Source organism: Pelodiscus sinensis, chromosome 19 (genome assembly GCF_052426305.1).
Source record: "Pelodiscus sinensis isolate ZL-2025 chromosome 19, ASM5242630v1, whole genome shotgun sequence".
NCBI classification, from domain to species: Eukaryota; Metazoa; Chordata; order Testudines; family Trionychidae; genus Pelodiscus; species Pelodiscus sinensis.
Genome location: NC_143070.1, coordinates 21,177,026 through 21,195,015, shown reverse-complemented (window position 1 = coordinate 21,195,015; position 17,990 = coordinate 21,177,026). Strand labels below are relative to the sequence as shown.

The window sequence follows — 17,990 nt, the reverse complement described above, 5'->3', positions numbered from 1 at the left end:
CTACTAAGCTGGACCCCGCGACTTGACTTTTTCTTTCTAAAACCCTGGTGAAAGTTAAGTGAATTGCTTGTAGGCTCAGAATATGAGTTAAAGAAGGGCATTGCCCAGATTAAGGCTTAAACCCATGACACTGTAATTAAGGGTCTCATGCTGTATCAACTGAGCTAGCCAGGCTGCTCACAGGTGTCTTCCTAATACCTTGTCATAGGGTAACAGGAGCCATGTGTTTTCAAGTGCCTGAAGGTATGTCTACACTTGCACCTTCTTTTGAGAGAGGGATGCAAATGAAGACATTCGAAATTGTAAATGAAGCTGGGATTTAAATATCCTGCACTTCATTTGCATAATAATGGATCAATGCTATTTCAAATGTTTTATTTGTATCACTCTCTCAAAAGAGGGTGCGAGTGTGGACATACCCAGACTCAAGGCTCTTTCTTGCCCCAATGAGGTCTTTGTGCCAAGGTGCATGGCTGGGAGCCAGGACTCAGGACCCTTCCCAAAATACACAACGCCCCCCCCCCCCCCACACACACACCAACTCACATTGTCTGGCTGCCTCCAGCATGCGCTGAGCTCAGGGGCCAGATGGGTGACCTGCCTTGCAGCTGTGATGGCATCAGACCCCTTACACCCACCTGCTAAGTCTGGAGACAGAGCTCCAGTGGGCCTCAGACACCCAGCAAGAGTGTTATTGTTAAACCTCAGTACATGGAAGCCAAAGCACCTGAAGCACAAGAGCCTTGTAATAACCAGCCCATTTGAAACATTTGCATCTCCAGTTGTGTCACATTTTGGATTTGGATTGTATAGGGTATCTTAAAATGACTACAAACCCCTAACGTGTTCCTGTGCCAATGCACATAAGCCAGGCAAACCCAGCCCTCAGCTGGAACCAGCTCAAACCCGTTGTGTGTCTGGTTTCTATTCCCAGCTATTCAATGAAGGTGTGATCTGGATTCCCATTGGTACATCCTTGCTCTCCATTGGTTGTGTTGTACAGAACAAGAACCACATCCAGCTGGGGATTAATGGCCACAATCGATCATACAGAGTTTGATTTAGCAAGCAAGACTCACTAAATCAAACCCAGAAGCCACCCCCATCAGCTTCCAGCAAGTCTCCTCTTTGCTCCCTTTGGCTTCCCGCTGTGTGGCCAAGCTCAACTGAAGGAAGCTGACTTCAGTTACATATTGAGAGATGGTGGGAAAAGCAGACACATTGGCTTGGCACCACTGGGGGCTGCCTCCCTCATTTCCCCCATACCTGGCAGGTACCTTGGCCAGCTTAGTCATGGGGCTGCTCTCTGGGACTTTTCTCCCAGCTGCTCTACATGTTGCCATTGCCCATCCCAAGGAAGGGGGGAGGAGAATCACTCTTCATGGTTGCAGGAGCTAAAGAGGTTGCACTCGAAGGATCTCTAGGCATGGACACTACCACATAATGACAACGGTGGTTGGCACTGGCTCTCCTGTCCAAGCAATTGCAGTCAGAGCCCTGCCTTGCCAGTGCCAGTCACAGCAGCCTCTGCACCTGCTCCAAGTTTGTGGTTTCCTTCTTTCCAATGCTCCTCTTCAGTTAGCCTTTTCCTGAACCAGCAGTTCCATGGGTAGTCAGGGGTGGCCTCTCCTGTGTCCCAGAAGCACATTGGAAAATGTGAGTAAAAGCTATAACAAGGCATCAGGGGAGTTGAACCCAGGCGCTGCTGTTTACTAGGCAAGTGTTTTAGCCAGCTAAGCCATGGTGCCCTCCTCATGCTCTTTGGTAAAACTGTTCTACTCTATGGTCCCAGACAACACCTTTGACTCCCAAAGTGTAGCTATTCTCCATTTCCCTCCAGCCCTGGCAGTGTGTGGCCACCTGGGCACAGAAAGCTACAGGTCATTGGGCAGAGGATCAAACATGCACATCTCCCCCAGCCACTGGGACTGCAGAGTTGGCCTTGAGGGGACGGGAGCAGTGTAGTAAACATTGATCATATGGCTTGCTAACCCCTAGGTCTCAGGGTTTGGGTTGGAGTCCCTAGGTGGGGGCCCTGCTGCCTTCAGTTTGGTACCTACCAAGAGAGAATTCCTTTCCCCTGCGTCTATCTGAGTTGGCCAAAGTGTTAGTAACAAATTTTTTCTCCATGTTTATGTACAGAAGAGCCCCTTGAAGGTGTCACTGTGGTGTAGTGGTGATCATGTTTGCTAACTTGCGAACGGTCCAACGTTCAAAGCCAGGCAGAAACACAGGACCGTCCCTTATTGCGGCTCCTCTTTGTACCCAGGTAAGCACAGTTCCTACAGCCTGGCCTGTGCCTGGGATAAGCCCAACTACCAGTTCAACATCCCCAAATAAAAACCAGAGAGTTTGTTCTTTCAACAGGGAAAAGTCCTGTTTGTTTTAACATCAGGGGAAGGGGCAGAGGAAAGTGGAAAGGGCAGGCAGGGGAAGGGTTTGTGGGGGGGAGGAGGCACAGAGAGGCAATGCAGAATCTCCTTGTGGGGGCACCCAGGAGAGAGTCTCACAGGTGCCCTTGTCTGAAACTTTCCTTCAGGGCTTCTTGGATGCACAAGCCCTGTAATGGGCTGCTGGATGTCAGCTGTGTGCTGCTGCCGAAAAACCTTTGGGAGCTGCTCAGCTTCTGGCCCCTACCCTGGGAGGAACATCTCCCCCTTGTTCTCACAAATGTGTTGTCTGGGACTATAAATTAAAACAGTTTTAGAGACACTTTTTTTTTTTCAGAAGAGGCTTTCTTGACATATGGCTCATCTATACGGGCCCAAATGTGGGGCAAACCCCGTCTGTCGGAAGAGTCCTTATTCCTAATAAAATTAGGAATACAGGGCTTCCGAAAGAACACACCCACTTTTTTGGAGACTGATCTAAAAAAGTTGACCCATTCCATGGATGTGGCGGAGTTTTTCCTGGATACAAGAGGTAAAAGCTCTGTATTGGGGCCCTAGCCAACAAGGGCACTGTGGCTTAGCTGGGTAAAGGGCTTGTGTGACGGACCGGGCCGTGTCTGGGCACAGCTGAGGGCGTCCGCTCAGGGCGAATTGCTCAAATCCGGGGCTTCTTACAGCCCCCTTGACTGGTGACCTCTCCAAACAGGCCACAAACCAGTCCCACAGAGCGCTTCAGCAACCTGCCTGAAGCCTCCCGAGCAAAACCCCTCCAACACCCCAGCAATATCCGTGCCCCAGATGGCCCCGGGCCTATACACAGGTGGGGGGTCCTAGCACCCAATCCCACCTACCCCGAACAAGTTCTGTCCGGTTCCAAGAAACCAGCCACAGATCCCTGGTCAATTTACCCTCTGGACCTTACCCACAAATCACGCTGGGCCAATCCTTTAGAATCTATATCTAAAGGTTTATTATTACAGGAAACAAAAGCATGAGAGTAAGGTTATTAAAGTACAGTACGTTACATGCACCGAAACTCCCAGTTCTCGATTCAGGCTCTAGCAGAGATGTTGCAGCTGCTGGTTTAAAAGTTCTTATTGCACATCCTACGATCAGGATGGGTTCACAGGTCTTCCGGGCTCTTCAATCCCTGCAATGCTGCCTCTGGGATGAAGTGCTGAGCTGAGAACAAAATGGCATCGACCACATGGCCTCTTTATACCCCCTTCCCGGCCCCTTCTGGTATGCAGCAGGTCACCTGGTCCTCAGCCTCTCTGTGTTCCCTGCTGGCTGCTCTCAGGACAGCCCCCATTCTTTGGGTGTGTCTTCGGCCCATTGAGAACCATTGTTCCACAGGTAATTAGCATGTCCACAGGCTCGGCCCTGCCCAATGCTTAACCACATGCAGGGAAATCTTCAGTTTCCAAACAGATTACAGATCTACACACACAGACATTATATACTCACATAAACAGTGTACACAGGATCAGAAAACAACAAGCTCCCATTCAATACCAATTTCTGGGGCCAACACCCCCACCTAGGGGTGCAGCAGCGATCTGGCTGCTTCCCTCCAACTCAGTAATGTGACACCCCCAACGCAAAATTGATGCAGGAAGTGATGCCAGTAACATCACTGAGGGCATCACAGGCCTCCCCCAACAAAATGGTGGCACGCCTCAGTTTCCCTTCTTACACAGGACCTTCTAGCTGGAACCCTTTTTGTCCTGTAAGAAGTTCCAAGACTAGTTACAAGTGTTAACCATGAAGTAGCAACATCACAATGTCCCCTTACATACCGTCTGTCGTTTGGTACATCTCCAGACAGATTATATGGTATTTTCATAAGCTCATGCACACTGTATACCGTTACAATTCTCTGCAACAATAATACATTGGTTACAAGAATTAACATCAGTAACAAGAACAATCCTATATCAGGTGTATACTGAAATTCTCCATCAGGCCCCTTCTCTGGCCCCACACCATTGCAGTTTTGGCCCTTCAGGTTTAAACTGCAAACCTTCTTGGCCAAAGCAAGTCCTGCCCCTCCCCCTTGTCCTCTGGGCTCCAGGCCTGAAACCTCTGGCCTGACCAAGACAAAGGGCTGGCTGGGTGTGACTCCCTGGCTCACAATGGCCCTGGAATTCTCCCCCTTCCCCCACTCAGTGGGGTAACAGCAGTAAGCTTCAAGGATCAGCCGGCTAAGGTAATACAGGTGGAATTTGAACCCACAACTTTTGAATGACTTGGTTGATACTGAACACCATAGCTTAGATGCCTAACACACTTCCCATTACACCTAGAGCCTGTGTGACCCCCCACATCTCTGTCTGCTTTGCTACATGGAAACTGCTGGGGGAAAAGAAAGGTAAACCAGGTCTTTCTTTCTTGGGAGGGCAAATTGGAAGAAGGAGGGGATCACTGGAGGCCCTTAGCTCACTGGCTGGTTCTGCCAATGAGAAGATGGGATGAGGCCACCACTCTCACTGGAAAATGAGATCCATATGATCTCTAGCTGGCTCTCTGGGGGTGACACATTGGCTGCTCTCTTGCTGACCTAACACAAGGTCTGTCTTTTTCAGAGAGAAAGAAGAAACAGGGAGGGGGCTACTGCAAAAGCTTAGCCCTCTGGCTGGCTATGAAAACAGGGGGAAATGCCCCTGGAGAATGTGGGTGTCAATTCCACTGCCTCTTGCATGCAAAACAAGTGCTCTGCTACTTGAACTACTTTCCCTTCAATATTGCACTAATTCTAGGCCACCCACCTCATTCGGAAGCCCACAACATCCTTGCAGCTGCCTGGAGCTCTTCTCTGAAATGACCAGTAGTGATTCCCTTTGCTGGGGGCTGACTAACTCAGCTGTTTAGCCTTTGGTACTAATGACTTCATGCTGCTGGGTTCAAGCCTCTTGCTGGGCACTGCAAGCTTTTGGCAAGGTGGCCTGTTCTCCTTTAGCTGCCTGCTCGGGGCAGGGAGGCCGGAACAAGGAACAGGCTGAGCAGCTTGCAAGGAGCAGGCAGGAATCCTGGTGGGAGGAAGGAGCAGCAAACACAGACCCTGTGTAGCCCCAGCCTGCTGGGAGGGTGTAGCCAGACAGGAACCCCCCTTGTAACATCCATCTTTGCTTGCCTGGAGCATGCAGGGCACACAGAGCAGAAAGCCTTGAATAGGAGGCTCTGGATATGGCAGGCTGCTGTGACCGTGAATGGCTGTAAACAGAGATACGCCAATTGCTGACCAAGAGGCTGCTGAGGAGTGCCCTTGACTTAAACCTATATTGATACGAACACACAGCCGTCCGCAGGGGGAGGAATCTCTCGCACAGTAATAAAATGTCTAGTACTTACAATTTAGTTATCTCTCTTGCAAGTGTAAACTAACTAGAAACTTGCTTGTAAAAACTGGCGCCACAAAACGCACCAGTACAATTTGGCATCTTAAGAAAGAGGATATGGGCCCCCGGGGGTATAAAGATGGGTCCAGCAGCACATTTACTCTGAGTGTCACTCTACCATCTATCTGCTGGTCGGGTTTGGTGTTTGATCTCCTGAGGTTCCACGGGGACGCCCACCTCGTATTCGTCTTTCCTAGGAATTGAGGGACCGGCCCTGGCTTGACCCGCTGGAGTCGAGAGGCACAGAAGGGGGTAAAAATTGTACCTGGATGTGGTCCTTTGTCTTAAGTGTACACATAGATTTAGAGCTCTTTAAAAATTAAGCTGTCATTTGGCACCATTATTTTTATTTCCTATCTTTATTTTTTGTAACCATTTTTAAGATCTATATTTGCTAACAGTTAAGAAAGAGAGCAATAGCCATTGTAACCATATGCTTTTATAAGTCTTTTTTTTAAATAAGCCTGTAACTGTTTAAGTTTTAACCTGACTCCTTCAGTTGCTGTAACAGAACCAAGCACAATTTAAAAGAACTTCAGCCAGTCATAAGGGATAGGTATAGGAGGAGCTTGGGCGTTTGGATCGTGTCACTCCTAGGTGACAGATCCATTGGGGCATCTCTCAGTCTTCCCTAGACTGCCCGCTGTGAAGGGATCCTGTATCCTAGCAGCTAAAATCTGAGGTGTAATAAGCTCTTCCTATAAACAGGGGCGTCTGTAAACCTGTTGGCTGCCCTCTGTGACGGGACCCCCGGTCCTAGCAGTAAAGTCACGGACGTTAAACCTTTTCTCAGCACACATACACACACTGCCCTGACCGTCGGCTGACAGAGGGGGCTCCGGCCACGTTCTTCCCTCAGCCACCTCCATCCCCTGGGGCCTGAAAGTGACTTGGGCCCTTCCCCAGTGGCAGGAGAAGATGCTCATGTCTTGCCCCCACTGTCACCAGTCCACTGACTTTATGACCCAAATTCTTGCTGCCCGTGGTCTCCACCTGAGACAAGCGAGTTTCTTTGCCCTGCCTGAGCTGGCCACTGAGTTTCCCTCCTGCTTAGCTGGCTGGCCCCAGGTAAGGTCACATGAGATTATCCAAATACATCCCCATCAGCCCATAGCCACTGTTCCATATCTAGGGCCACCACTGGATGGACATTAGTCAAGGAGGCAGCAACTCACAGGTAGAAGTCAGGGGCGGGGCTATTCAGATTATCTTGATTTGTCAATGCCAAGCTGTGGCCAAAAAGGGTGAAGTGATGATCAAACACAGGAGTAACACTGGGTTAAAAGATAGGTTCCTTCCACATGTTGGTACATGCCAAAGCATGGGATTAAACTAGGGACCTTTAGACCTTCAGTCTAATGCGCTCCCAATTAAGCTACTTTAATTACTGGATACAGATCTCTCTGGCCTGTAATTCTCTGTCTGGGATGTTTGGCACCCATGCTGCACAAAATGGATATTGTCATGCACTGCCCAGGAAGGTAAGACTGGCCTTTCCACAGCACCACTCCTTCACAGCCCAGAGCCAAGGTTCCCTCTAAGCCAGGCCTGAGCAATACAGGCCAGCGGGCTGGATCCAGCCCATGAAGCCACCCAACATGGCAGCGAGAAGTCTCAGGTAGATTCCCTGCTTGCCCTGCCCCCAAACACAGATGAGAAAAGGGGCTGCTGGGCCCTTTGTTTTTCACAGCTGTAGAGGAGAAGGCTTCATGCCTGATCCCTGCTCCCAGATTGTTTGTGGCCAATGGGAGATACCTGCTTGAAGCCCTGGCTGGACCACACAAGTTCTTATTCACCCAGGCATATGACCTGTACTGCCTGCACAGGGAAGGAGCTGCCTCAAACATGTGCTTGGCTGCTGGGAGTGTCTCCCAGTCAGAGCCTGCCTCTGGCAACCCAGCCCCTCCTTTTCCTCAACCCACTGGCACTCCCTATGATGGAAAAGGGCAAAGACTTTAGCAGATCTCATAAATGCAGATGAGGTTGGCTTCTTGACTAGGAATCAAAACCACATGATAGCAGTAAGAGTGGTGAATCATAGTCACTAGACCACCAGAGAGACAAGGACCTGAGGTGTTTGCTCAGCTACACTAGCTCTTCTCAAGCCACTTTCTGTCCCCTTCAAGATGTGGGTATATTCTTGGAGAAGGCGCATGCTGCCGGCATATTTTGTTGCTCCTGATTCTACCAGAAGATGCCTCCCAGTACTTTCCCCCGACCGCACTCTCAGAGCTGGAGATGTGGACCTGCCCCTGTGCATCGTGGGGGATGCTGCCTGCCCTTTGCTCCCTGGGCTGATGAAGCCCTACACAGGACAGCCCTAAAGCAAGGAACATTTCCCAGGCAGGTTCAGGAGGGCCCGCATTGATGTGGAGGTGCCTTCAGGTCCCTTAAAGAGAGATTCCGCTGTCTGCTCCCCTGGCTAGACTTTGGAGAGTTGAACGCCACTCAAGTGTCCTCCAGAATAGTTGTGAGAACAAGGTGGAGACATTCCTGCCCCCTGAACAGCTGGCCTGGTCACTCCAACCCTGCTGCTTCAGCCCCCTGCCAGTCTCATTCCTACTCTTCCCTGCTGCCCCATCTTTAAAGTGGCGTACCGGGCAATGTTCTCATAATGATCTAATGCCCCTTCGATGACGGAAATGCCCAGCCTCTTGTTCTTAAGTCACTCAGCCTGCCTCTTTCTAGTACAAACTCCCTCTCCCAAAGGCAGAGCTGCAAGCAGCTCAAACTCCGTTGCATTTAAGAGCAGCCTCTGGAGTCAAATCCTGCAGCTTTAAGCAGAGTTCCAGTATGAAATCGAGGGAGTTCAAACTCTCCCACAGCCTTGCCAGTCACAGTGGCCTGTGCAACCACTCCAGGCTTATGGTTTCCTTCTTCCCAACCCTCCTCCCCAATCAGCCTTTTCCTGAACCAGCAGTTCCATGGTTCTGGGGAGGACCAGGGGAGGCCTCTTCTGTGTCTCAGAAGGATTTAGGAAAATGTGATCAAATGCTCCAACAAGGCATCACTGTGAGTTGCACCCAGGATTTCCTGTATATAAGGCAGGTGCTTTAGCCAGCTATGCCATGGTGCCCTCCCCAGACAGGGTTTTTCTGGTTTATGGTCCAGGACAACACCTTTGACTCAAAAAATGAGGAGTAACGTTAGTTTGAACCAAGGGCTTTGGTTCGAACTACCGCGTCCCAGCGAGCACTTCCTGGTTCAAATCAGCTATGATTCGGACTAACCCGCCAGGCGAGATCTTACTATTTAAATCTCCACGGGATATTTAAATCTCCACTTCATTAGCAATTTCGGTCGCCTACATTTGCATCCCTAGTCCGAACAAAGGAGCAAATGTAGACATACCAAAACAGCACTCCGAACCGAGCCCATTAAATAACAGATTATTTAATTTCCAGCATAAAGTGTAACAACTATTTCATTTCATGTAGCGATATGAATCATCATATCTTGCTTGCTAAATAAAGAAAATGGAGAATTTTGTTTTACGCCTCAAAGGAACAGATCCGTGTAAGATACCAAATGACTACGGAATGTGTTGCAGTGTTTATGTTCTTTGTATTTGATTTCATATTAAATACATAAAGTCACGTACCTTGTTAATTATCCCTTGTTTCAGTATTTTTTCGTCTATAAAATTATAAAACTATATTTAGCTAAGCTGTTTGTGAGTAATTGGCGGATACCACAGTAGCACACATCCGCACAAGGGCAAACGACCTCACTAGTGGTGCACATTATGAAACTCACTCTGCCCATGGATGGAAAATCTCAGAGGGAACATGGCCCTCCGCCCATCTTCTTCCCCCTGTTGGCAGCCACTGTCCCTTTCAGCCACTGGGACACCCTGGGAAGTGAGGCAGGAATGGGGCCAAGTGTGAGTCAGGCTGAGAGGGGTAGGCAAAACTCATCTTGCTTTTCAGGGCCACAGGCAGCAGCATCTCTTGTATACTGCTGTGGAGAAAAACATGCCTGAGAGAAGTCTCAGACTCAGAAACCTTGGGGGAGTTGCCAAAGTAGCTCACTTTGGAGAGTATTAGACTGATGATCTAAAGGTCTGTCATTCAATCCTGGACTTTGGTAGAAGCCTTTGTCAATATGGCTTAGTTTATTTTGGCATCTCTCCATCTCTGGTAAGCACATCTGCACTCAGAGTTCAAAGGCTGTACCAAGAGGCCAGAAATGACATAATAAAGATGATGATATTTCAGCATTCGAAACTGGAGAGGGGATTTCATGCCACCTCAGAGATTATTGACAAAGTAGAACAGGGCTCTTGGCTTCATCTACTCCCAGTCTTGATTCTCTGTTTTTAATTCCATGCCCCCATGAAGGAACATTAACAGAGCCTGCCTCGGACTAATTCTGAGGCTTCTCCATAGTGAGGACACGTTATTTCTATTTTCCTAGACTGGAAGTTATTAAGTCAATTTAAGCAATTTCAAAATAGTTTCCAAGTATAGACATGCTCTTATAGTCCTGGTCTTCACAACATCCTCTGGCAAGGAGTTCCACAGGTTGACTGTGCATTGTGTGAATAAATACTTCCTTTTGTTTGTTTTCAACCTGCTAATATCATGGCACACCCTTAGTTCTTCTATTATGGGAACAAGAAAAATACCTTTCCTTATTTACAGTCTCAACAACAGCCATGATTTATAGACCTCTATCTTATCTCCACTTTGTCTCTACTTTTCTAAGGTGAAAAGTCCCAATCTCTCTTTGTATGGCAACTGATCCAAACCTTTCATCATTTTTATGTGCTTTTCTGAACGTTTCCAATGTCAAGATATGTTTTTTGTGGGGGACAGGGCAACCACATTTCCAGTCAGTGCTCAAGTTGTGGGCATAGCATGGATTTATAGAGATGTAATACAATAGTCATTGTCTTATTGTCAAGGTCTTTTAAAATAATTTCTAACATCCCATTTGTGGCTGCACATGGAGTGGATGTTTTCAGAGATCTCTCCAGCTGTGACTTGTTGTAGGCATATTTGTTTTCATTTAGTATGTGTGTTACCAATTGTTTATAGTAAATATAGGGCTTAATTGCCAGACTCAGAGCTCACAGCAATTTCCCATGAAAAGGTGTTTTCCCTCCCCTGCAGAAGATGGTTTTAGAAAAAGAGTAAGTTTAAACTCTTCGGTGGGTTTCTGTGGTGTAGTGGTTATTACATTCACCTAACGTGCAGAAGGTCCCTGGTTCACAGACAGGCAGAAACACAGGGTCTCCTCTTATTGCAGCTCTCCCCAGGTAAGCACAGCTCCTGCTGCCCAGCCTATACCTGGGACAAGCCCGACTCCCATGTGACAGAGGGGGGTGACATTAGCTGAGAATGCCTTTTAGTGCCAGCCTGGGGAAGCAAGGTCTGTGGGGCCAGGCATGAGTTGGAGGCTTGTGACTTGGTGTCCCCTACCCTGGGAGGCTGGCGTATGGGGCCAGCTCTTCCTGCTGCCTCCTTATGTGACTGGCCCAAGGAGGAAGCAAGGCAGGAATGGGACAGAGAATAGTAGGCAAGCTGAGGGAGGCAGGTCAGAGGCTCAGGGGGACTCACTGGGGTGAGGAGAGCCCCCCCCCCTTTGCTCTGCCAAATCCTTTGTGCTCTGGGAGCCAGGTTTGCTGTGTGAATTCTGTGTGGCAGGTGCTGTCAGGGCTGGGCACTAGGTTTATTTACCTGTTTCCCTGGCACCGGAGCAACACTGCATTCATAGCTGTGATAGCCCAGTGGTTAAGGTGTTGGACTTAAAATCCAATAGGGTTGCCCTGTGCAGGTTCAAATCCTGCTTACAGGGAGGCCTGTGTTTTGGCCACACCCATTGCTAGGGCAGCAAGCTACCTGACCCCCCCCCCCCCCCCCCCCCGGGCCCAGAGTAGAATGTCCCTGTCCCATCTGAAGAAGCACCTGGAAAAGGCAAGGGAAGCTACACAAAGCAGGTGGGAACGTAGATAACAGGGCCTGCCTAACTGATAGGACATGAGTCGGGCTTTCAACAGAGTTGCCTCCCCATGGACGCAGCCAGGGGGCTAAGGGCCTCCAGTGGCCCCTCCGTCTCCTTACTTGGTCTCCCAAAAGCCATCCCTGGTTGGGCAGAAAGATGCTGGGCCCCAGTGGCCTCCCTTTGGCTGGCAGTGGCAGAAGCGATGGAGACAGGCCCCCAGGGTAGCCGAGCTGTTCATGTGGGGAAGTGCCTGGAGGCAGCCAGACAGCTGGGAGGGAGCCAGAGCTGGGCAGGACCAGGGAACAGGAAAGGGACAAGGCAAAGAACAGAGGCAAGGAAGCAGAAAAGAACATCCAGGAATGTCAGTGAGAGGCGGAGGGATCGAAGTGGCAGCAGCAGCATTACTCCCCATAACACTTGTGGAAAGGGGCAGCCCCAGGAGGCATTGAGCAGACCTCAGCCCCCAGAAGGCAGCTGGACTTGCCCTTTCTCTTCCCCCCTCATCCTCTTTCTTATGTGGGGTGGAGGGTGCAAACAAGCATCCCTGTGGTGCAGAAACTTGTAGCCCCTGGGGGCAGCCATTTTTCCCCTTCTTCTGGGCCCCTTTGAAGAGATTTTCTGTCTTGTACACACTGCTCAGACAGCTAAAGTGACTCTGCTGCAATTTGAACTCACAACTTTTGAATGACTGGCCTGGCTCATACTGAGCACCACACCTTGGTAGTCCAACATGCTTTCCGTTGCACCACAGAGACACACAAGGTGAGATTTCTTCCTCTGCTCTCTCTACAGCAGAATGACTTGCTTGTATGTAGATGCCAGAAGGGTCAACTGGTACATGCTGCAGGGGGCTAGGTCAAAAAATGAGGATTACAGGATCTTTTGAAAAAGGGTTTTCTTTTTGAAAGAACTATGTCTAGATGCGGTTTCACTTTCAAAATAGCATTTTTCGAAAAAAAACCCCACCATGATGCAGTTATGTAAATGAAGCATGGGAAATTCAAATCCCAGCTTCATTTACAATTTCAATGTGTCTAACTTAAATCCCTCTTTTGAAAGAGGAATGTAGTCTAGACATAGCCTGGGTGTCCTTTAAGCCAAGGAAGCAGGGACTCTCAGAAAGAGCTAGGAGGGACCAGGGCTAATCCCATGAACATGATTTGTCAGTGCCAGGAAGTGACATGATGATCAAACACAGGAGTAATTCTGGGTTAGCAGAGAAGTTTCTATCACAGGTTGACACATGTAAAAGCCTGAAATTGAGCCAAGGACCTTTAGAGCTTCAGTCTAATACGCTCCCAACTGAACTACTTCAGCTCCAGTCCACAAAACCAATGGATCTATTCCCTGCTTGCCCTGCCCCCAAACACCGATGAGAAAAGAAGCTGCTGGGCCCTTTGTGTTTCACAGCAGTAGAGGAGAAGCTTCATGCTCTGTCCCTGCTCCTAGCTTGTGTCTGGCCAATGGCAGCTGCCTGCTTGAGGCCCTCCCCCTCCACTCAGGCTTATTCCCCCAAGGACATGACACTTGCAGCCTGTGCAGGAAAGGAGCTGCCTGGGAAATGTGCTTGGCTGCTTGCCAGAACTCAGCCAGGTGAGTCTCCCGGTCAGAGCCTGCCTCTGGCACCCTAGCCCTTCCCATGATGAAAGAGGAAAGATTTAGCAGAATTCATGAATATAGATGAGGCTATTTTCCCTCACTGGGAATCCAACCCAGGCTGCAGCAGTGAGTGTGCTGAATCCAAGCCACTAGACAACCAAGTACACAAGAACCTGAGGTGTTTGCTTAGCTACACAAGCCCTTCACAGGCCACTTTCTGTCCCCTTCAGGATGTGGGTCCATTCTCGGAGAAGGCACGTGATGCCGGTATATTTTGTAACTCCGGGCTCTACCAAAAGATGCCCCCCAGCAGTTTTCCCCTGACCACACTCTCAGGGCCAGCGATGTGGACCTGCCCCTGTGCATCATGGGGGATGCTGCCTGCCCTTTGCTCCCTGGCCTGATGAAGCCCTACACAGGACACATTGCCTAAAGCAAGGAATGTTTCCCAAGCAGGCTCAGCAGGGCCCGCATTGGTGTAGGGTGTGTCTACCCTGCAGCGTTTTTCTAGAAAACCAGCCATTTTTCCAGGAAAAAAAATATGTCCACACTGGCATTAAGTTCTTTCAACAGAAAGTCAAAAGAATGGAAGGGTTTTGCCAGCGGCAGTAACCCTCACTCTAGAAAGAAGCAGCCTTTTTCTAAAAAAGCTTTTTCAGAAAAAGGCATGTGTGGATGCAGAAGAGAAAGCTCTTTCGAAAGAAGAGGCCTCCAGGAAATAACATAGGTGCCCTGGTGGCCACTCCATCCAGACTAATTGCAACTTAAATGAAAGATAGCATCCAGATTGATTGGATGCTATCTTTCAAAAAATCATATCCCTTATTCGTTGTGGTTTTCTTGTGTAGATGCTCCCTTTTGAAATAAGCTTTTCTGGTAGATCTCTTCTGAAAAAGCTTCTTCCAAAAGAAGCTTGGAGTCTAGATGTAGCCTTAGTGACATACACTCTGGCTCCAGAGGTACCCTGGGGCTGCCTCATCCACGGTAAAATACTGTGGGTAGTCAGCAACCACCAGCAGCCCCATCAATCAGCTCCTGACCCTCTTCTGCTGCACCCTGTGCACCATGGGACTCAAGGGATCAGCTTCTCTTCTCAACATATGCTTCCTATATGATGTGGATCAGCTATTATGGACCTACTAGAGAAGAGGGGTAGAATGGGTGCGGGAAGAGAGAGGGCTGGGGTGGGTGTTTGGGGGAAACAGGTAAATTTGGCAGCAGAACCTAAGATCAAGTGTCAGTCAAGCATTCAATTCAGATTAATGAACGATTAATTACCTGCCTTAAGGACAGATAGCATGTGTATGCATTCAGTGCATGGAACTTCTGGCCCTCAGAGCCCATGCACCTGCTTTGGAGTCAAGGGTGACTAAATTGGAAGAACTAAGGGAGGCAGAGAGGAACACAGATGAGACTTCTGGGACAAAGTAGAACAGTTCCACCCCCAGTCAGGAAGCCTCTGCTTCAGAGGAAGGTAAAAGGTTCAAGGAAGGAGAACATCCAACCGGAGTAGAGGGAAATGATCTCATAGTTGGAAGCCTCTTTCCAGATGATGTCACGGTATTCCTCCAGGGGAGGAAGTTATTATGAAAAGACAAGTGTTAATAATAGGGGATTTGATCATTAGAAACATAGACAGCTGAGTGTGTGATGACTAGGAGAGCCATAAGGTAACGTGGCTGCCTTGTGAAAGGGCTATGGATCTCTCTAAAGAAATGTGTTGTACCCACTAAAGCTCATGAAACCAGCTACATGTTTTGTTAGTTTTTAAAGTGCTGCTAGACTATTGTTTAAGCTTTTCAGAATGTCTAGATAGACTTATATGTAATGATGGGGAGGAGCCCCATGGTTGTGGTGTGATGTAGGTACAAATGACATAGGGAAGGATAGGAGAGAGGTCCTGGAAGCAAATTTAGGCTGCTAAGTAAGAGATCAAAATCTAGGATGTCAATGTTAGTGTTCTCTGAAATGCTTCCAGTTCCACAGGCAGGGCCAGGTAGACAGGCAGAACTGCAGGGTCTCAGAGTCCACACAAGATAATCATGCAGCTTATTTTAGAGGGGTTGTGATATTGCCTCTCTTAGGGTGCATCTAGACTACGTGGCTCCAACCACAGACTTATGTAAAGTAGTTTACTTGACATAGTCAATGAAGTGGGGATTTAAATAATCCCCACTTCATTAAAATAAAAATGGCCACCACGTTGTGCCTACGATCAGCTGATCCGGCACAGCATGGTGGTCTAGATGCGGCACTGTTGACAAGGGAAGCCTTTGTTGACTGCTCCGCTATGCCTCATGAAACGAGGTTTACCGCAGTTGACAAAGGCTTCCCTTGTAGCCTGCACTGCATCTAGGCTGCCGCGCTGTGCCGAATCAGCTGATTGGCAGCACAGCATGGTGGCCATTTTTATTTTAATGAAGCGGGGATTATTTAAATCCCTGCTTCATTGACTATGTTGAGTAAACTACTTACACAGCTCTGTTGACGAACCCATGTAGTCTAGACGCACCCTTACTTCTGCACTGCCTTCAGAGCAAGATGGCCAAAGAGTGGGGCTCTTGGCTAGGTGTCCAGGTCTGAATGCAACACAGAATTTTAGCAATACCACAACTCCCCCAACAATGCTGTAGCACCTCTCCACCTCCCAGAATTCCATTTTTGGTCAGGACCCCTACAAGTATAGCACCACGAAATTTGAAATTAAAATATCTGAAATAGTGAAACTTTACAGCTTTTAAAATCACCTGACTGCAACATTGACAAAAATGGACCATGAATTTGATAACCAGTTCCGCTTTTGTCTTCGGAAGAATTTTTGGACTCATGTACATGTAACATTTTTCACCTGAAGTTATGAGTATTGGCTCTGTACTTGTATTCCACATGTTTGCTTCTGGGGGATTATCAACAGGTTTTACCCACCTATTGTGAAAGGGTTGCTAGTCAAATGAATATTAACTATTGACTGACAATGCACCTCATGTAATGCCAATCCACAGCTGAAGACTTTGATATGTAACTTCAGACTAGCATGTAAGCCAGGGCTACTTGTCTAAAAGGACAGAGTCATGCATGGACAGGTGACTTGCTCATGTGACAAACTCCATTTTGGGAAGTACTTTTACACAATGAGAACTATGGAATTCCCTCCACATGGACAAGGGTATAAAGATATCCCTGGGGATTCGTCCATCTTTGCCTTTATTCCAGCTCATCACTTCAGGAACATCTTTGCTATGAATTGAGCCCAAAAGGACTGGTGACCCACCCTAACAAAGGGATGTGCACCAGAGAGATTTAAGATAGCCATTTATTCCACCTCTGCTACAAGCCTGCACCAGGAACAGTTCAATTAGTGTATTCAATTGGTTTCCTTTAACAATTTTACTCTCAACATTTTTTTGCTTTTGTTATTAATAAATCTTTTGGTTTTAAGATTCTAAATGACTGGCACAGCGTGCTCTTTCAGGTAGGATCTAAAGTATAAATTGACCTGGAAATGTGGCAGATCCTTTGGGATCATGAGAACCTGCTTAGATTTGGTGCAATTGGTTTTTATTGCACCTTCATCTGGATAAAGTGTGGTACTGGTTGTGGCACAGGAAAAGCTGAAGGGTTGCTCTTTGGTGTGGATTCTCCTATATCTAACAAGTTCTGAACTCTCACGGAAGGTTTTTTACACTCAGGGCAGTTATACACAGTTTTCCATTGAATTTTTTCCACACATGTGCAGAATGAATTTTACCCATAGGGAGGGAATGTGTGACATACCATCTCTGTATTGGTACAAAAAATTAAGTTCATGTAGCAGGTGTGAGGCTCGGGATTTGATTGTGGGAAGGAACTTAGGCCTGGGGCAAAAAGTTGGGGAGCAGAGGTGTGAGGGCTGGCTCTGGGGTAGGACTGGGGATGAGAGCCTCAGGAAGGAGATAGAGGTTTGCAGTATGGAGGGTTGAGGACAGGGTTCCCTCTAAGGTTGAGGCCCACCCACCTCCAAAGCAGAGCCACACAGTGGCTACTCAACTGCTCTAGGGTGGGCTGTGTGGCAGACAGCACCTGTTCTACCAGCCCCAGAGCAAGAGCCACAGCCGGCACCTGCTCCAGCAGCCCAGCTGGAGCAAGAGCCGCAGCTGTGTGGTGCGTGCTTTGGCAGCCTCAGCTGGGACCTGAGCCACAGCAGCAGCATGGACAGTGAGTGCTTGGGTGGCTTGGGCCCCGAGCCACATAGTGGTAGGGTCACTCCACCAGCTGCTCCAGCAGCCAAGGCCATAGCCATAGCCACACAGTGTTGGGGGACTGGGCTACTCTGGTGACCAGGACCATGTGGTGAGGATGTCTGGTTCCTGATCCTCTTAACTAAAGACCTCCACCTTGGGATCTCAAAAGGTAAATCTGCAGATTATCTGAGGGATAAAATAGATGGCAGATGACTAGGAAAATGTTCTGCTCCCTGTTCATATTTATTTAAGAGCCTAAACCATGTCAAGGAGAACAGTTCTCTCTAACCCTCTATATTCTTGTCACTTTTGAAGGCATCAATCATGTCAATGTTGATTGTGCCAATTATTATTTTTCTCCCTGTGGAAGTTATTTCTCTCAATCTCTCACACACACGTTCGCTGTGCAGAGGCAACTAAAATGTTTTTAATGGATA

The 17,990-nt window shown here is 48.4% G+C and overlaps 1 non-coding gene across 1 annotated transcript; it reads left to right on the top strand.

The window, feature by feature from the left end:
• The first annotated feature begins 11,505 nt into the window (after nt 1–11,505).
• On the top strand, nt 11,506–11,587 carry TRNAL-UAA (transfer RNA leucine (anticodon UAA)). The gene has a single exon. It is a non-coding gene; the product is annotated as a tRNA-Leu (tRNA).
• The last annotated feature ends 6,403 nt before the right edge of the window (nt 11,588–17,990 follow it).